The sequence below is a fragment of the Danio rerio genome, chromosome 24, assembly GCF_049306965.1.
Source record: "Danio rerio strain Tuebingen ecotype United States chromosome 24, GRCz12tu, whole genome shotgun sequence".
In the NCBI taxonomy this organism is placed as follows: domain Eukaryota; kingdom Metazoa; phylum Chordata; class Actinopteri; order Cypriniformes; family Danionidae; genus Danio; species Danio rerio.
Genome location: NC_133199.1, coordinates 45,473,021 through 45,494,666, shown reverse-complemented (window position 1 = coordinate 45,494,666; position 21,646 = coordinate 45,473,021). Strand labels below are relative to the sequence as shown.

Genomic DNA, 21,646 nt, shown 5'->3' with positions numbered 1-21,646 from the left:
AGTGTGTGTGTGTGTGTGTTTACCAGTACTGCGTGGAAGCGACTAGAAGGGCATCCGCTGCGTTAAACGTATGCTGGATAAGTTGGTGGTTCATTCTGCTGTGGCAACCCCTGATTTAATAAAGGGATTAAGTGGAAGGAAAATGAATGAATGAAAATGTTATGAGTTGCTTCGAAACACGTCTGCACAGCCGGCCCAAGCGTCAATCACACCACAAACAATTCAGAACTATGGCCAGACTGAATCTGCAGACATGGTTTGCTATTTCTGTGCAGAGTAAAAAAAAAAGTAATGTGGAATGATTTCGGCAGTATCCTAACTAAAACAATTATATATGAAATAAAAAATAAAACCTTTAAAGCTTTTTTTATTTTATTTTTGCAAATCCAATTAGACCCACATATTTGGTAAAAAAAAAAACAAGTCTATTTATAATAAATCTACTGGAAGACAGAAAATATTACTGTACAAACTGTATTCAAAATTTAATTTATATTTAGATTAGTGATGATTATTATTATTATTGCTGAAATTCATTTAAAAACTGAATAAATATAAATGTACACACAGTTACACCACTAAATTTATAGACTCAATGATGGGCTAAAAATCTAAGCAAAACTAATGTGCTATAAGTGGAGATAATCATTGATTGTTTACCTGCTCTTTGTCCTGTTTATTTGTGCTTCATCTAAAACTCCACATCTATAATCCTCTTAGTCTATGCTGACATCATCTTCAGCAGGTCAAACACTCTAATGGCTAATGGACAGACGGCTGCTTCTCACTCAGGGCTGCTGCTTATGCTAATGAGATGGAGAGATGGGCACTAGTGGGCGGGGCTTTCCCCCTCTGATGACACGTACGAAGGGAGAATGTCAATCAAAGTGTTTCATTCATCAAGTCTGATTAGAACAAACACAATTAGTTTATGTTGAGCATTAGAGGCTGCTAGAGATACTCACACACTGCTGACACACACACACAGCTGGGGTTAAACCCCTTATAGAAGTGATTTCTGCATAATGCGTCCTCTTTAAAACACACACTATGAGCTGCTGTTTAAATGTCAGTCGTGGATAACGCCGGAAATAGAAATGCAGAACACATGAAACATGAACGCATGCGGAGTCCTCCTGCCGTTCAGGTGTGTGTGACGTGACGTTTGTCTCTCAGCGAGGGTCATTTACACAGCAGAGGGCCTTTATTTCTGCTCTAATAACCGGCGTATAGAATCCATAAACAGGGGAGCGCAGCGCGAGATGCATCAAATATTCAGATGCGGCGTGTAATGCTGTTTTGTAGCTTTGTCCTCATGAAATATGCAGATGTGCGTCTCTGTTGGGCACGTCTGCGCGATGATCACACACTCGCGCGGTTTATTGTTGTGACGGCGCTGTCGTCTTGATCTGCTGGACGTCTCTGTGGTCAACACCAGGCTGACATTCACACTCTTCAGGCGGTCTCTGTTTCTCCAAACCTCCTTCAGACAAACACTGCAAATGTCAGGCGGCCCTCTGAGATCTGCACTGTGCACACACACACACACACACACACACACACACACACACATGCATACACATATATGTACACATGTAAACACACACACACACACACACGTGCACACATGGAAACACACATGCGCACACGTTAACTCACACACGTACACATGCACACACACAAACACACATGTACACATATGTGCAGGCATGTACACAAATACGCGCACATACACGCATATATGCACACATGCGCACACATTAACACACGTACACATTCACACACACATATGCGCACACGCGTACACGCGCACATTTATACTCACACATACATATACATTATTTACACACATATATCTATATACACACACATATAATCACACGTACATGAAAACATACACATACACACGTTTTACACACATACACGCTTATACACATAAATACACATACACACATACATGCACACAAGCATATACACACATTTAGATTATACACAACTATTCATATACACGCATATATAAACACACACGTGTATATACACACACATACTATATTATCATACACACACTTACACACACACACACACACACACACATACTCACACACATAAATTTTATACACATTTACACATACACACACATATACATGCACACAAACAAGTACACATTCATATTAAATACACATACACTTATACACCCATATATACACACACACACATGCATGCACACAAACATACATACATTCACATTATATACACACACACATTTACACAACTATACACCCATACACACACACACACACACACACACACATAATTGCACACATACACAAATTTACACTTATACACTTAGACCCACATACATGCACACAACATATACACACTCGCATTATATACACATACACACATTTACACAACTATACATATACATGCATATATATACACACACACACACACACACATACACACATAAATACACATTTACGCGTACAGACACATATATATATATATATATACACACAAATTTATGCATATATATACACACATACACACACACACACACACACACACACATACACACATAAATACACATTTACGCGTACAGACACATATATATATATATACACACAAATTTATGCATATATATACACACATACACACACACACACACATACACACACACACAGATATACACATACATATAGTCACTCACTCTCTCAGACACCATGCCGGTCTACACTAGGATGAAAAACACAAGATGTCAAAATTGAAACTGTACACTGTATTTCAATAAAGACACTTGTGACTAAATGACTGGAGAAAAACTGAAATATAATGATTTTGTATAATGTTTACGTCTGGATCTCTACAGTTTGTAAAGATATTTGTTATTTTATTTGGCAGTATATCAGACCATATCTGTACCACACCGCTGATGTTTTCCTCTGACAGTGGTAATGAGTTTTGATCGGATTACTGTGGTGTGTCCAGTGGCTGTAATGTGTCCGGTGCCGTCAGCCTCGCCTCGCCTCCTCATTATTCAGCCGCTCATGAATCAGTCAGGCAGGAGCTAAGCAAATTATCTCCAATTAGTGTTTGTTTGTGCTGATTATATTCCTCCAGCGGTGACTCCTGAGGGCCAGAGATGGACTGATCTCGCCACGTCTGATCCGACCTGCAGGAACAGAGTATTTAGAGTATTTTAATCTTAAAACATGCAATAGATCATCTAGTGCTGCACAAAAAAGCACATTTATACATATTAAAAATGCATATTTAAACACTTTTATACAGTTGAAGTCAGAATTATTCACCGCCCTATTCAACTTTTATTTGTTTCTATTTTCCCCCAATTTCTGTTTAGTAATGGTTTTAATATCTATTCTCTAATACCTGATTTATTTTCTCTTCATCATGATGACAGCACATAATATTAGACTAGATGTTCTTCAAGAGCACTCGGAGGAAACCCACGCCAACACGGAGAACATGCAAACTCCACACAGAAACACCAACTGACCCAGCCGGGACTCGAACCAGAGACCTTCTGGCTGAGAGGTGACAGCGCTAGCCACTGAGACGGCGTACGGGAACATTTATTTATTTATTATTGTTCTAGTTTAATGAATTCTGATCTTCAGTCATCACTTGTTCAGTGTGTGTGGTATCAGTGCACCGCTGCGCTCATAAACCAGCTTTTTAGCTGTAAAGGTGCAGTTTGGTTCAGCACATGTTCAGCAGCGGTGGTGAAACAGGAGCTTTTCTGGAGGTCCACTAGTGTGTGTGTGTGTGTGTGTGTGTGTGTGTGTGTGTGTGTGTGTGTGTTCTGCATGTTCAGCTCTGGAGGTTTGGAGGGTTTGTTCAGGGTGGGGATTTGGCTGTGTTTCCTGAACTTTGCTCACAATCAATGTTCCATTTATAGAAATCAATGTGGAGAGCAAATGTTGGAGGAGTGAAACACGAGTGCGTGTTTGCGTGTGTGTGTGTGTGTGTGTGTTAGAGGATGAGAGCACACACAGAGAAAGAGAGAGAGAGAGAGAGTGTGAATGGAGGAGCTGATGGCAAAGTGTGTGTGTGTGTGAGAGAGAGTGTTTCTCAGCAGTGTGTGTGAGTGTATCTCAGTTGTAATGTGGGTGTGTGTGTGTGTGTGTGTGTGTGTGTGTGTGTGTGTGTGTGTGTGTGTGTGTGTGTGTGTGTGTGTGTGTGTGTGTGTGTTTCTCTGCAATGTATTAGTGTTTGTATTTCTCAGGTGTGTGAGTGATTCTCACCAGCGCATGAGTGTGTGTTTCTCACTGGTTTGTGTGTCTGTGTGTGTGTGTGTGTGTGTGTGTGTGTGTCTGTATGTGTGTGTGTGTCTGTGTGTGTGTGTGTGTGTGTGACAAATATATTTATAGAGCAAAAGGAAAACTGTTATGTTGCTCTATATATTTATCAGTTTTTCTCTGTTGCTCTGTCACACTATTCATTTGTTTTATATTTTGCTCTATATTCTTATCTGATTTGTTCAGTTATTCTATATATGTTGCTCTATTTTTATTTGCTGTATAAATTACTCTTATAAGTTTTGCTCAGTTTCTCTATATATACACTTTGTTTGTTGTATATGTTGTTCTATATATTTATCAGTTTTGCTCTGTTGCTCTATATATGTCCCTCTATATTACTTGCTGTATATATCGCTCTATATATGCATCAGTCTAGCTCTGTTGCTTTATACATGTCCCTCTATATTATTTGCTGTATATATTGCTCTGTATATGTATAAGTTTTGCACGTGTCGCTCTATATTTGTCGGTATTGTTGCTTTATCTATATTTATCAGTTGTGCTATGATGCTCTATATTTGTTGCTATATATTTATTTGCTGTATATATTGCTCTATTTATCATTTTTCTGTCTGTTGCTCTATATATCGCTTCTATTTTTATTTGTTGTTGTCGCTCTATATATTTATCGGTTTTGCTCAGTTGCTCTATAAATGTCGCTCTATATATATTTGTTGTTAAACTTGCTCTGTATATTTATTCTATGTTCAATGTTCTGTCGCTCTATATTTCTTTTCTGTCATTCACTGTTTGTTGCAGCTTGCTCTGTTTACTATACAAGTCGCTCTAAAGTGATCACCATCACGATCTATCACTGTTGCTTTATATATCTCATCACCATTGCTTTCTTTCAATCTATGACTCCATCCCTATATTGATCAATATATATATATACATACACACACACACAAGTAAAACCTTCCAAATTAGCATTTGTCAGACCTTTTCAAACCTTGCAAACCTGATTTTGTCAAATCGTTATTCACGATGTGAAGTTAAAATTGATCGAAATTAATAAAAAGTTGTCATTTAAAATGGCTTGAATTCTGCATTCTGATTGGACAGTGCAGCGTTCAAATTCACAACAGTAAGAGTTGATGCATCATTTCTACTTTTTTCATAATTTTCATGTCAGCGCTCAGACCTGCGGGTTCATGTCAACAGGAAGTCCAGACTCCTTCCTGTCTTTGTTCTCCAGATGAGTCTGATATCCAGTGCCATGATATATTGTGATTAAACTCAATATTCGAGTGTGTATTTGCTGTATAAACGCTCTGATAACCTTCTGTTCTCCGTGCAGATGGTCCGCCGAGATCATCTTCAGTCAAATTTATGCTCTCACTTAAAGATCATCTGGATTTGGGGAAATTTAATCCCGACTCCATGACTGCGAGATTTAATCAGAAAACACGCCGTGTACATATTCATCTGCTCACACAATCTTAAGCAGTTCTCATCAGCCGTTTTCATTTTCTTTTTTCGCTGTAGTTCGAGTCCCCGTGGTCATAAATCACGCCGCTGTGGTCTGTCCATTACACTGGCACTCTTTATTACTGCTGTTTTCCAGTTCAAGTTCTCTGGAATTAATTAAGCAGTGTTAAGACGGTTAACTACTCTGTGTTTAGCTTTTCATTTCATTAGCTTTGTGTTGACGCTGCATTTTTGTTTCTTTTGTTTTTATGGTGGTGGATGACATGTTGTGGCCCCCCGTTTTGGTATTTTCCACATGCGGCTGCACCAGGCTTTTCCTTTTCCGTATCTTCAGGAAGCAGCCAAGAATGTGTAAAGGAGAAGGGAGGGTGGAGCGCCCGTCCTGAGGGACCCATCCCGAATAATGACCAGAAATGACCTCATGACTAACTAGCTGTTTACTCATCTGCTGTGTAGTTTGAGTATATAGACATACATTGAACATTTGTATTTAGTTACGCTGCAGGTCTGTGCTTGATTCTGATTGGCTGATGATCACTCTCAGGTGTATGGTTATTGTCAGGGCACAGCTAAAGTAGTTCCGGCAGGTTTAGAGCGAATTACAGCTCCATGAAATTATTTCTATATACTGTAAATAGCTATTTATAGTAATTGAATTATAAATGAGCTCCTACTGTTATATTTTAATTAATTTCGGCTTCTTTATGTGGCAAAAAAGTGACTTCTGATTTATTTCTGATGTAGTTTTAGTTCTGTATTGTGGTGTATTGCTGTTTATACTACAGGTCGGCTGAATGCTTGATTCTGATTGGCTGATGATCACTCTCAGGTGTATGGTTATTGTCAGGGCACAGCTAAAGTAGTTCCGGCAGGTTTAGAGCGAATTACAGCTCAATTGAATTATTTCTATATACTGTAAATAGCTATTTATAGTAATTGAATTATAAATGAGCTCCTACTGTTATATTTTAATTAATTTCAGCTTCTTTATGTGGCAAAAAATTGACTTCTGATTTATTTCTGATGTAGTTTTAATTGGGAATGACTGTATTGTGGTGTATTACTGTTTATACTACAGGTCTGCTGAATGCTTGATTCTGATTGGTCACTCTCTAAGGGAGGGCTGCCCATACCTGGTCCTGGAGGGCTGGTGTCCTGCATATTTTAGTTCCAACCAGAATTAAACACACCTGAAGCAGCTAATCAAGCTCTCTGTAGGTATACTAGAAGCTTCCAGGCAGGTGTGTTGAAGAACGTTGGAGCTAAACTATGCAGAACACCTTGATTTTTCTTTTCACCCGGGTGTTTGATCAGTTATTCCCTACACATATGTTCTCCATGTAAGCTCAGCAGAAGCAGTGCGATTGTGTCGCCTCTTGTGTGTCATATAGATGTCTCTCCCAGACTCTGGGCTCTGCGGTGGAGTGGTGTATCATTTGTTCTGGGTTTAGTCTGAGGCTGTGGTGTGGGTGTGTGAATCTGGCCCGTGTAGAGGAAGGACGCCGTGTGTGATGTTTGTGGAGTAAATCAGTGTTCAGATCCACAAACTCGTCCTATCAGCATTACAGCATCTGTGCGCACAGGAAGTGGAGTTTCCCAGCAGCGCTCTGGGTGTGGTGCGCGCAAAAACACTTTTATCGCTGCGATAATGAACCGTCCTGGACACTGTGAGAAACATTAGCGGAGGAGCCAATGAGGACCCTCAAACAGCAGCGCTGTAAAGGAGACCTGTTACACTGGAAACTATGTCTCTGCTGTCTCTAGTGTGTGTGTGTGTGTGTGTGTGTGTGTGTGTGTGTGTGTGTGTGTGTGTGTGCAATATAATGTGTGTTTGTTTGTATCTGTGTCACTTTGTCTGGATGTGTGTGCGCATGTCTTTGTCTATATGTATGTGTATGTCTCTTTGTGTGTGCATGCGTGCGTACGTTTGTGTCTGCATATGTGTGTAGTGTGTGTGTGTGTGTGTGTGTGTGTTTGCGTGCTTCTGTGTGTTTGTGTCTGCATATGTGTGTGTGTGTGTGTGTGTGTTTCTGTGTCTGTCTGTGAATAATATGTATATCTCTCTGTGTGTGTGTGTGTGTGTGTGTGCTTGCTTCTGTGTGTTTGTGTCTGCGTGTGTCTGTGTGTGTGTGTGCAATATAATGTGTGTAATGTAGTGTATGTTTGTACAATATACAGTATTTGTGTGTGTTTGTGTTTTGTATCTGTGTCACTTTGTCTGGATGTGTGTGCGCATGTCTTTGTCTATATGTATGTGTATGTCTCTTTGTGTGTGCATGCGTGCGTACGTTTGTGTCTGCATATGTGTGTAGTGTGTGTGTGTGTGTGTGTGTGTGTGTGTGTGTGTGCTTCTGTGTGTTTGTGTCTGCATATGTGTGTGTGTGTGTGTGTTTCTGTGTCTGTCTGTGAATAATATGTATATCTCTCTGTGTCTGTGTCTGTGTGTGTGTGTGTGTGTGTGCTTCTGTGTGTTTGTGTCTGCGTGTGTCTGTGTGTGTGTGTGTGTGTGCAATATAATGTGTGTAATGTAGTGTATGTTTGTACAATATACAGTATTTGTGTGTGTTTGTGTTTTGTATGTGTGTCACTTTGTCTAGATGTGTGTGTGCGTGTCTCTGTGTATATGTATGTCTAAGTCTGTGTGTGTGTGCTTGTGCAATGTTTTGTATCTGTGTCTGTTTAGACGTGTGTATGTGTCTTTGTCTGTGTATACTATATATTTGTGTGTGTGTGTGTGTGTGTGTGCTTGTGTGTGTTTGTGTCTGCATGTGTGTGTGCACGTCTATAATGTGTGTGTGTGTCTTTGTTTATCTGTGTCACTGTCCAGGTATGTGTGTGTAATGTGTGTGTTTTTGTGTAATGTGGTGTGTTTTATGTGTGTGTGTGTGTGTGTGCAATACAATGTGTGTGTATGTGTATGCATGTGTGTGTGTGCAATGTGAGTTTGTATTTTTATCTGTGTGTCTAGATGTGTGTGCGTATGCGTCTCTGTGAACAATGCTTGAGTGTGTGTATGTATAATATGAGTGTGTGCGCTTCGGTGTGTGTGTCTGTATCTGTGTGTGTGCAATAACATGTGTTTGTATCTGTGTGTCATTTTGTCTACATATGTGTGTGTCTGCCTGTTTGTGTCTAAATATGTGTGTGCAGTGGGTTCTTGTATCTGTGTACCTTTATCCAGATGTGTGTGTGTGTGTGTGTGTTTCTGTCTGTGTATAATATATGTGTATGTCTTTGTGTAATATCTGTATATATTGTGTGTATGTGTGATATGATGAATGTGTGTGTGTGTGTGTGTGTGTGTGTGTGTGTGTGTGTGTGTGTGTGCGTGATCATACTATTTTCTAACACATGTAGTTCAGTAACAGTTGAATGAATATCCTGCTCTATGTAAGCTCCTGTGTTCCTCAGACAGCAGTAGGAGATCCTGCATGGTTGTGTGTTGATGAATGTGAGTAAACAGCGCAGCGTCTCGTCAGCTGTCAGTCAGTGTAAGTGGGCGGGGCTTGAGTCTCTGAGTTCAGCAGGTCACTGTGTGTCTGTTCTCTGATAAGACTGAAGCTCTTTGTGTGGGCCGCTTGTATTTATTTTATACTTTTACAGATCATATCTGTGCATCGTCTGTAGTAAATCTTACACACACACAGAACAAAGTGAAGCACCAAAAGCAATCTGCCTGAAGCTCCACAAAGCCTCCATTGTGTCCTGACGCTCGCAGTCACGCTGGACGCAGGTTTGCAGGAGAAATGCATTGCAATTTTCTTATTAATGTGCAATCATTTCATTGCGGATCGGTTCTGCCGTTCTCCAGGGCCATCTCGGCTATATTTGAGCGGAGGAACAGAGAGCCTTTCATGGCACGGATGCACTCCAGATTAGCATTGAATTTGCAATTCAGTCACATGAGGCTGAAGATCCAGCCGGCGCAGGACTTTCTGACTAATCTTACACTTGTGGGATTATGACGCTCAGAGATTCTTGTGGTGATTTCATTGTAATAGTTTACGGTATTATCGCGCTGTTGACCTAAACTGCAAAAAAGTTAACAAGAAAAGTTATTTGACAGGTATAATAGCTAGTGGTGCTCATTTTTTTCACAATTTTACCAATCGACAAACGCCGCTCATTAACCGAATATTAACATGCACAACCAACAGTGTCTGAGGTTTACACTGAAATGATTGAGTACAAGCGTAAACGTGAAAGACTGAAGCAGTGTACTGACGCTGTTACCTGATAGATTCAAAAGAGACAGATGGAGACAAGATTAATTAAATACACATTTAACAACTGTAGTGAGACGTCATACAGAGGGACATCCTTGATAAACTGTCTTAAGATACTGTCCTTGATAAATACCGTTCCTAAGGTATGTGTAAGATTTTTTTTTATTAATTTTTTTTGTTGTTTTTTCAGGACAGCAGTTTCTCCAGCAGAAAAAAATATCCAAAGATGCTATTTTTAATTGTAAAAAAATCGTTGGTTTTGTAACTGATGAAGACCGCAGAAGTCAGTTATTCATTTTCATTATTTAACCCAACATGTTTACTGCTACAAAATATTTTAAATCTTTCAAAAATCTAAAAGGGGAAAAAGGTTTTGTTATTTACCCAAATATTTAAAAATAATATATTGTAGTAATCACAATACCCTGATACCAGGAAACAGTGATATTATTGTCCAAGGTTATCATACCGTCAGAATCTTATACCAGCCCCTGCCTAATCACAATGCGTGTTTTTTTAATATCCTGCATCCTCATTTCAAACAAATCAACTTGCAAGCGGATTATAAAGTGCAGTAGGAGGCATTTCAGTTGTGTCTGTATTTAAATCTCATTAGTGAATGTTAATGCATTAGAATCTGAGAAAAGCCAGATTTCATATGTGTACTATGTTAATATTAGTAAAAACCCAATTGTATTAGTTATCAATAGGCTTACATGGAATTTATGTGTGCAGAAATATGCAAATGTTTATTTGTTTACAATACAGTTTTAAGTCTTTCAGTTGATATATCATATAAGAGACTATAAGAGTCAAGTGGATCTCATTGGATTTGCACTATAACACATTAATGAAAGTTCTCGTTTTGAGTTTTTATTTACTTTACCACCAAAATTTGCAGATTTTGTACACAATTAGAAAATAAAATGCAAAGTCCTCAGATTTAATCTGCCCTGGTTATTAACTCCATTTCATAAAACTATAAGAATTTGTGATCAGGATACAGCTACCATTTTAACATGTTCAACATAAACTATACATTAAATTAGGAAATAAGATAAATAGCAGCTTTTGTAGGTTTTCATTGAGAGCTTAGATTAATTAACTAATGTTATCTATTATATTGCACAGTGTTTATGTACAATATCTCTTTTCCATCAATATTTCATAATTGTAGGCCAGATTACTGTAAAGATATGAACTAATTAAGTCTTCATCAATTGCTGCCGTTATGAACACCACTGCTAATACAATCTGAATATTCTTAGAAAAAAGCTCTGTTAAAGTTTAAATACAGTATTCATTATCATATACTATATTAGTCATAATAAATAGTCACTCACAGTATCAGTGTTGTGCATGCTCATTATCAGGATATGTTGAATGACTGAATATTGGCGTATGGTCTAATCTTACTGTAGAAGCTGAGTAGAAGCTTCGTATCATGATTTGTATTCAGTGTTTGAGGAATATTAACACGTGTTGTCTTGAGTAATCACTTCTGCAAGCTGTTAACTCATTAGTGCCCTGCTGAGAGCAGCGTTTGACACCAAACCAGCAGCTGTGAACTCCTGACAAACACTTCTTAAACTCTGTTCAGAGGATTCTTCTGAGGAGACTTTAATGCAGGGATGTCAAACTCAATTCCTGGAGGGCCGCAGCTCTGCACAGTTTAGTTCCAACCCTAATTAAACACACCTGATCAAACTAATTGAGTCCTTCAGGCTTGTTTGAAACCTACAGGTAAGTGTGTTGGAGCAGGGTTGGAACTAAACTGTGCAGAGCTGCGGCCCTCCAGGAATTGAGTTTGACACCCCTGCATAAATGAATCTATAAATTTATGAAAGTGATAAGTAGTGTTTTTGTTCTATTATGTGAAATACGGGTTTTACAAAACCTAATATTGTTGGATTAGTAATTATATGTATAGCTGTTATATATATATATATATATATATATATATATGCTGCTTTGAATCTAATTGTGGTGTTTTGGTGACTGTCGCTTTAAATCCAAATGAGATTGTGCTCTTTTTCAGAAGAGGGCGGTGCTACAGATGCATATGCATCAGCATAGTGACAGATGTAAAACAGCAGTGTGTGTGTATTGTGAGTGCTGGTCAGGTGTGAGTGTGTTCTTTATGCTTCTGTCAGTCTATGTTGCTCCTGTCGCTGTTCATCTAGAACTCCACATCTATAATCCTCTTAGTCTATGCTGACATCATCTTCAGCAGGTCAAACACTCTAATGGCTAATGGACAGACGGCTGCTTCTCACTCAGGGCTGCTGTTTATGCTAATGAGATGGAGAGATGGGCACTAGTGGGCGGGGCTTTCCCCCTCTAAAGACACGTACAAAGAGAGAATGTCAATCACAGTGTTTCATTCATCAAGTCTGATTAGAACAAACACAGTTCATGTTGAGCTGCTGGAGATACTCACACACTGCTGACACACTCAACATGGGGTTAAACCCCTCATGAAAGTGTTTTCTGCATAATAGCTGCCCTTTAATCTATCAAATGTGACCACAAAAAGCTGTTCAGTATCAGTATGTAACTGCAATAGTGACGTAAACCTAATCTGCATGTCTTTGATCTGCTAATGAGATGTGCTTTGTAGAGTGATTAGTGAAGTCGTGTTGAGGAGCTGAATGTGTCTGAAGCTGTAATCACCGCAGTAAAGCAGCGCTAACGGCTCCTCACGCCAGAATCTGGAGAACTGCTGATGATCTGGGGATCTTTTGAAGACGTCTCCCGCTGTGCTGGATTCTCTCAGGAATGTTCGGAGCTGCCGGCGTGGATCACAGATATTGTACGGGCTTCTGCTGGAATTCGCATTATTCTGATCCTCTGAAAACCTTGAATATTAAAGAAAGGTGATGCGCTGTGGGTCGAGTGAGGATGTTTGAGCAGACTCTGTAAATATTACTGTGGTAAACGAAACGCAGCTTGAGAACGGCCGTGACAAACCAGTGTGTTTGATTTGAAACTCACTTTCAGTGTGTTGGCTAAGTTAATTCTCGACCTTGGGCATCAAAACACTAAACGGAATACTGAGGTAGACGGATTCCTCATTTTTTGGATGAAGGATTATTTTTTAAAAGAAATCCACTCCATAAATATATAATAGTAGAAAATAAAATACATTTTTAATGGATGTGTGTGTGTTTTATTGTGCGCCATTTAAAATTTATTCTCCTGGAGTGCCTCAGGGCGCTGTGCTTGGGCCGCTGCTTTTCTAGATGCAACCTCAAGGATCTGTCATTCTCAAACATCCTACCTGTAAAGTGTAAGAAGGTTGCTAAGGGGCTTGAATGGTTGCTAAGGTGTTAAAAGTGGTTGCTAAGTTAGCTTAAAAGGAATTAGTAAATTGTTCTGTTGTTGTTGTTTTTTTGGTTGCTACTAGGTGGTTGCTAAGGTGCTGTAAATGGTTGCTTAGGTGCTTGGGAAGCATCGAAATGGTAGCAAGTTCCTTGCTAAGGTGTTCTTTGGTGGTTGCTAGTAAGTTGCTAATGTGTCATATGGTTACTTTGGAAGCTTCAATAAGGTAGTAAGTTGTTCTGTTTTTGTTTATTGGTTGCTAAGCTCTTCTGTGGTGGTTGCTAGGTAGTTCTAAGGTGTTCTAAATGGTAATGTAGTAAGTTGGGTTTTTTGGTTGCTAAGGTGTCCTAAATGGTTGCTTGGGAACTTTTAATAGGGTAGTAAGTTGTTCCGTTTTGTTGTTTTTTGGCTGCTTATGTGTTAGATGTTGATTACAAGGGGGTAAATGGTTGCTATGATACTTGGGTAGCATAAAAACATATTAAGTTGTTCTGTGTGTCTATTGGTTGCTAAGGTGTTCCTGGGTGGTTGCTTGTTAGTTGCCAAGTTATCATAAATGGTCACTTTGGTAGCTTCAATAAGGTAGGTTGTTTTGTGTGTTTTTTGGTGGTTAATTTGTTTCTAGGTGGTTGCTAGGTAGTTTCTAAGTTGTCCAAAATGGTAAGATAGTAATTTGTTTTGGGTGTTGTTAATATTATTTGTTTGGTTGCTAAGGTGTCCTAAATGGTTGCTTAGGTAGTTGTAAGAAGGTAGTAAGTAATTCTGTGTGTTTATTGGTTGCTAAGGTGTTCTTGGGTGTTAGTTGCTAAGGTGTCATAAATGGACACTTTGGAAGCTTCAGTAAGGTAATCATTTGTTATTGGCAAGGTGTTTCTGGATAGTTGCTAGGTAGTTGCTAAGGTGTCCTAAATGATTTCTGGGGTAGCTTTAAGAAAGTCGATAGTTGTTTTGGTGATTTCAAGATTGTTTGTTGTTGCTAAGGTGTGGTTGTTGCTAACCTGGGTGGTTGCTAAGTTGTTTCTAAGGTCTCTTCATTGCTAAACATGGTCACTGGTTCGAGCCTCAGCTTGGTCAGTTGGTGTTTGTGTGTGGAGTTTGCATGTTCTCCCCGTATTGGTGTGGGTTTCCTCCGGGTGCTCCGGTTTCCCCCACAGTCCAAACACATGCGCTATAGGGGAACTGATCAACCAAACTGGCCGTAGTGTATGAGTGTGTGTATGTGAATGAGTGTGCATGGGTGTTTCCCAGTGATGGGTTGCAGCTGGAAGGGCATCCGCTGTGTAAAACATATGCTGGATAAGTTGGCGGTTCATTCCGATGTGGTGACCCCAGATTAATATAGGGACAAAGCTAAAAAGAAAAATGAATGAGTGAATATTGTATTCTATACTGTGTTTATAATGATTATTATGTTAGGGTTATGGTTTAGATCAGTGAATGAAGGCCGCCAGTCTCATAACTGCTATATCGAGTGTAATTGGATAAAACAGAGCGAATCTAAACTTCATAAAGTCAGTTTACACGACAGCTCTTCATCCATAATGATATTTCAGAGAAAACAGCTTCTTTTCCATAAATCCCTCCTTAATCCCCCCCAAATAGCCCAACTGTAGCCCGCAGCTTAACGTGCTGATTGAAGAGCGAGACCATAAGCAGAATTGTATTAAATATGTCCTGTGAAAGCAGATGGCTACTCGCAGCACATCATCTCCTCTCCTCAGAGGATAATCGGGTCACGGGACGTCCTGAGGTCAGATCTGCAGACGCTGGAGAACAAAAGCAGGAGCAGCAATTAACACGCACTCCACCAGCAGTGTAATGAGCGGCCTTCAATTCATTCTGCCCGGACACTTGTTTGATAGAGTCTGTGACGGTGAAGATAAGACTGCTTGATTATGGAAAACGAGTGTAATCCTGGAGCTTTTTCAAATAGAGCTTGAAGTTTATATGTATTTCACAATACTCATTGTTTCAAAGCAGCATATATAAGCATAGTTAACCTGCAGTTATAGTGTACATGTATAAATTGGATTGTTATTTCTGTCTGCATGTATCGGTGTGTGTTGTATCTGTATTTTGGCTCTGATGTGGTGGAGAGCATGTTTGAGATCTCCCGTAAGAGTGAAACTATGCAGGAGTATAATGTGCCGCTGCTGAACTCCTGCCAAAAACAACTGCAGATCCAGACCTCCGTGATGATCCTCTGATTCACAGCCAGATCTGCGTTTATTATTCACTCTCTACATTTCTGGAATACTTCTGCTTTTACTTAAGGAAATACAAGTCTCCTATTGAAACAGAACACATCTCCTGCTGCTTTTCAGACTGTAAACATTTACTGCTATTATTATAAACAAAACATTTACATGAAAAAAGCACTTTTTAAACAAAATTTTCTGCAATTTTCTGTTTTTATATAATGTTTTATTTATACATTGTAAAACACATTACAAAATATATGAAAAAGGCAACGTAAACAAGTTACAATAAGCAAATACACTGAGAATTTTAAGCATAAAACAAAACAAAACTCTGGGAGTTGGGGATGGGGACTCAATCAGAAGGAGCAGAGTAATGTTTGCCCAGTATGGTGTCCGATCTGAAGCAGGAGGTGCATTTGGAGAGTTGACTTTTTTTTGCAAACAAAAATCTTGAATTTGTAAATATCTGAAAAAAAATGAGCTTTTGGGACCTTTAAATTAAGAGGATTCATTTATTAATTTTCTTTTAGTCCCTTATTTATCAGAGGTCGCCACAGTGGAATGAACCGCCAACTATTCCATCATTTGTTTTACACAGCGGATGCAAATTCAGCCGCAACACAGTACTGGGAAACAATCACACACACACACACACACTACGGCTAATTAATTTGATCAATTCCTCTAGCACGTGTTTGGGTTGTGGGGGAACCAAGCACCCGGAGGAAACCCACGCCAACACGGGGAGAACATGCAAACTCCACACAGAAATATAACCCAGCCGGGACTTGAACCAGCGACTTTCTAGCTGTGAGGCGACAGTGCTAACCACTGTGTTGCCTACAGCGTACATGTCGTGCATATTTTCAAGATGAGTTATGTCTGTTGTTAATCATTTACTAGTACACTTGATCTAGTTCCCTTAATTATAGAAGACATGCGTGTTTTAAAGCGAATCCAGAATTGCGTCCTCAAACAGCTCTGGATGTTTGTCTTGCATAATGAAAGGAAATTAAAATGATTAAAAGTAATTAAAATGTTTGTGCTGAATAATTGAGAGAACAGCGCTCTCGTTTGAAGCCCCTCACAACTTTCTTACCTCAAACTTTAGCCGGGTTTTTCCTGGTGAACACTAGAAAGCTCATTAGTGCCGTTGTTTACCTTCCTGATTCAGAGATCAAACGAGTTTTCTGGAGCGCCGTTTATTCCTCTGAGGCTTCGCTTTGGACAAATTGGGCTAAAGTTTGCTGTTATACTGTTTCTATGGTATAGTGTTTTATGACTAGTATTTAATTGAGTTTTTTAGGGCATCAGTATCTCCAGCAGAACAGGAGCGTCCAGTATAATAGCCCTGCCCAATACCTCAGGCTAATCTGAGAACTCAAAACAAACAGAAAGTGCATTTGCAGATTTCAAATCAGATTTAAATCACAAGGGCAAACTGTTTAGTTCATTCTTAATGAGATGAATTGTCCCCACAAAACTAGCAATGTGAGCTGACAAAATCAATAGTGTACTTTAAATGTGTCTTAAAATAAAATATACTGCATTCAATGTTGTTTTTTCTTATTTTAGAGCAGTAATCCTACTGTAAATGCCAGTAAATGCCTACTTTGGACAAATTGGGCCTAATAATTCAGAGAGCGGGAATAGAAACAGCTCCCCCCGGCACTGGCTTTGGTTTGCTCCGCCGCCTGTTTGGCTCTAGTAGGCGGGGCTTTGATAGAAGGTCTCACTGCCTCAGGTGGGAGGGGAGGTGAGTGTGTATGTGTTCAGGGAGGAAGGTCAGGGAAAGCGGCGTCTCCTCCGGCTAATGCAATGAGAACAGGCCAGGAATAAATCATCTGTGTGTCCTGATATCGAGCGGCTGCCGAGAACTGAATCAGTCCACACTAAAATAAACATCCATCACGCCTCGCGCTGGGCGGCGCGTTGGTGGTGTGTGTTGATTTGTTTGGGCTTCTCTGTGTGTGTGTTTGTGTTGCAGAGGTGCAGAGACACTCTTTATTCAGTTTGCTGACATCTCAAACACTTTATACAAACTTTCACTTTCAATATCACATACAATTTTTTATTTTAAAGTCTATATTGAAATATTTATAAATATTATATTAGAAATATAAAAAATTCATACATTTATTGGTAACACTTTACAATAAGGTTCATTAGTTAATGCATTTACTAACATGAACTAATCATGAACCACAAATGTACAGCATTTATTAATCATAATTGAACATTTACTAATGCATTATGAACATCAAAGTCCATGCTTGTTAACATTAATGCACCGTGAGTTAACATGAACTAACAATGAACTACTCATCAGTAAATGTATTGTTCATTGTTTGTTCATGTATTAATTAACATTAACTAATAAACCTTATTGTAAAGTGTGACACATTTATTAAAGTAACTTTCTTGTTTTAAATGAATTTTATATATCTATATCTATCTATCTATATATATATATATATATATATATATATATATATATATATATATATATATATATATATATATATATATATATATATATATATATATATATATATATGGCAGCAGGATCGCCTCACAGCAAGAAGGTCGCTAGTTCGAGTCTGGGCTGGGTCAGTTGGTGTTTCTGTGTGGAGTTTGCATGTTCTCCCCGTGTTGATGTGGGTTTCCTCCGGGTGCTCCTGTTTCCCCCACAGTCCAAACACATGCGCTATAGGGGAATTGATGAATTGATGAGTATGTATGGGTGTTTCCCCGTGCTGGGTTGCAGCTGAAAGGGCATCCGCTGCATAAAACATATGCTGGAAAAATAGTTTTTTCATTCCGCTGTGGTGACCTGATTAATATAGGGACTAAAAGAAGATTATTATATTATAATTATAAAACAAATAATTATATTTTACTAAATTCGGAAAAAATTGACATTACATTTTAATTAGTAAGCTCATAATTTTTCAACATCTGATCTATTATTTATTTGCATATGTGAGGTGCTATAATTTTTTATTTGTTATATATATTTATTTCTTATAGTTTTTTTAAATGATAAAATTGATACTTTTTCAAAATGATATTGCAACAATATTAAAACAACCATAGATGTTCATTTTAATATATTTATATTAAATTATTATTATTATTATTATTAAATTATTATTATTTATATTAATTTCTTATATTATTATTATTATTATTATTATTATTATTATTAATTATTTATTATTATTATTATTATTATTATTGCAATTTTTATAGTTTACATTTTTGAACATGAAATAAAATGTTTGCATGATGCATAACAAATGTAAATGTAAAAAAACAACAACACTGGGTTAAAAACAACCCAATTTGGGTTATTTTTTTGCAACCCAGCACTGAGTTAAAAAGGGATGTGTACCTAGCATTGGGTTTGTGTAAGTTGAAAGCTGGTGAGGTTTTTATGTTTAACCCAGCATGCTGGGTTGTGATTTGCAACCCAAACTTTAGTTAGAAATTACTTCGCTCATGTGTTGAATGTAACCCAAAATGAGTCATACTTGTTTTTGTGACTAAAATGGAAAATAAAATATAACAACAAATGGGAACACTTTAGTTTAGGTCACAAATGGATGCTGTTAACTGTCTTATTATCTGCCTATTACTGTGATATGAACTGTTCACTAGCAGTTATAAAGCATGATCAAGCGTGTTCTGCATTCTAATCATACACAGTGCTGTTGTAGTGTTGCTGATACTGTCAATTGTGACTTGAAATAAAGTTACCAAACAAATCTACAGCAATAGACTTCAGCACTGAAAATGTCCTGCATGCATTAGCTTTTAAAACGTGTGTGTGTGTGTGTGATATAATGCAGTCTGTGGTTCCTGTGAGTAGCATGAGGTCTTGTTCTGATCCGTTTACAGATCACACACACACACAGTGATCCAGAGTCAGCAGCGAACACCCACTGGCAGACCAACAGCAGCCAACACACAGCGCTATTTTCACACAATGAGGGAGGAGTGTGTAGGCTTTACATTTCACTGCACTATTTCAGTCAGTCAGTCAGTCAGTGTGTGTGTGTGTGTGTGTGTGTGTGTGTGTGTGTGTGTGTGTGTGCGCGCAGATCAAACATTCTGAATTCTCCAGAAATGGAGTTTGATGATCCGTCTGTGCTTTAGTGTGAAGTGTTCAGTCTGAAGTGTTCGACTCCAGTTTTCATGGCCATGCCCAATAATCAGATGTGTGAGAGCAGCTTCAAGGCCAGTCTAGTTGTTTACTTGTGATTTATTTGATCATTTATGATGTTAAATAATTGTGTAAAAGGTCATAATTCTATTCATAATTAAGAATTGTCTATATATTTTAAATAAATGTGTAGTTTATGTCAGTTTTTAATAGGTCATAAATATATTTCCAGGATGTTGCTAATGTAGTCTGTGTGGTTGTTAGGAGATTGCTAGTTGGCTTCTATGGTGGTCTGCGTGTTGCTGGGAGGTTTCTAATGTGGTCTGGGTGGCTGCTAAGAGGTTGCTAAGGTGTTCTGGGTGGTAACTTGTGTGGTCTGTGTGGTTGCCAGGAGATTGCTGGTGGGGTTCTTAGGTGGGGTAGGTGGTTTCAAAAAAGTTGCTAATATGCCGAGTGGTAGCTAAGACGTTGTAAAGGTGGTCCGGTTGGTTGCTATGAGGTTACCTAAGTGTTTTGGATGGTTACTAAATACTAATTGCTCTGTGTGGTAATTGGATGGTGGCAAAGGTGGTCTGTGTGGTTGCTATGAGGTTACCTAATTGTTCTGAATGGTTACTAAGTACTAAAGTGCTCTGTTTGGCTATTGGGAGGTTGCTAAGGTGGTCTGTGTGGTTACTTTGTGGTTGTTAAGGTGGTCGGGTTGGTTGCTATGAGGTTACCTAATTGTTCTGGATGGTTACCAAGTACTAAAGTGGTCTGTATGGTTATTGGACAGTTGCTAAGGTGGTCTATGTGTTTGCTAAGGTGGTCCGGTTGGTTGCTATGAGGTAAACTAATTGTTCTGGATGGTGACTAAGTTCTAAAGTGGTCTGTGTGGTTATTGGACGGTTGCTAAGGTGGTCTGTGTGGTTTTTTGGTGGTTGTTAAGGTGGTCAGGTTGGTTGCTATGAGGTTACCTAATGGTTCTGGATGGTTACCAAGTACTAAAGTGGTCTGTGTGGTTATTGGACGGTTGCTAAGGTGGTCTGTGTGGTTGCTAAGGTGGTCCGGTTGGTTGCTAAGAGGTTACCTAATTGTTCTGGATGGTTACTAAGTACTAAAGTGGTCTGTGTGGTTATTAGACGCTTGCTAATGTGTTCTGGGTGGTTACTAAGTGTTTTCTGGGGTTGTTGTTGTTAAGAGGTTGCTAAGGTGATCTATGTGGTTGCTTAGAGGTTTTTAATGAGTTCTGGGTAGTTCTTAGGAGGTTTTCTGGGTTTTAGGAACTTGCTAACGTGGTCTGTGTGGTTGCTAAGAAGTTTCTAAGGAGTTAAAAGTAGTAGTTAGGCAGTAGCCAATGTGTTCTGGTTGGTTGCTAAGAGGTTACTACGTTATTGTAGGTTGTTGCTACAAGGTTGGCAAGGTGTTCTAGGCTTTTAGGAGGTTTCTAAGGTAATCTTTGTGGTTGCTTGGTTGCTAAGGAGTTAAAAGTGGTGGTTGTTAGGAGGTTGCTAATGTGCTCTTGGTTGTTGCTAAGTGGTTACCAATTTGTTCAGGGTGGTTGGTAAGGTGCTTTGAGTGGTTAGGGGGTTGATAAGGTGATCTGAGTGGTTGCCTAAAGGTTGCTAAGGAGTTATTAGTGGTTGTTAGGAGGTTGCTAATGTGTTCTGGGTGGTTATCAAAAGGTTGTTAAGTTGTTGTGGGTGGTTGCTACAAGATTGCTAAGGTGTTCTGGGGTTGTTGTTAGGAGGTTGCTAAGGTTGATCTGTGTGGTTGCTTGGAGGTTGCTAAGGAGTTGCAGCTGGTTGTTAGGATGATGCTAATGTGTTTTGGGTGGTTGCTACAAGATTGCTAAAGGCTTTTGAATTGTTAGAAGGTTGCTAAGCAGTTCTGGGTGGTTGATAGGAGGTTGACGATGCGTTCTGGGTTATTATTACTAAGATGTGGCAATGTTGTAGGTGGTTACTATGAGGTTGTTAAAGAGTTCTGTGTGGTTGTTAA

The 21,646-nt window shown here is 38.9% G+C and overlaps 1 protein-coding gene across 1 annotated transcript in view; it reads left to right on the top strand.

Moving 5' to 3' along the window:
- Positions 1–21,646, top strand: part of ptprma (protein tyrosine phosphatase receptor type Ma) — a gene marked incomplete at both ends in the record, with an annotated part of 269,837 nt that overhangs the window by 40,598 nt on the left and 207,593 nt on the right.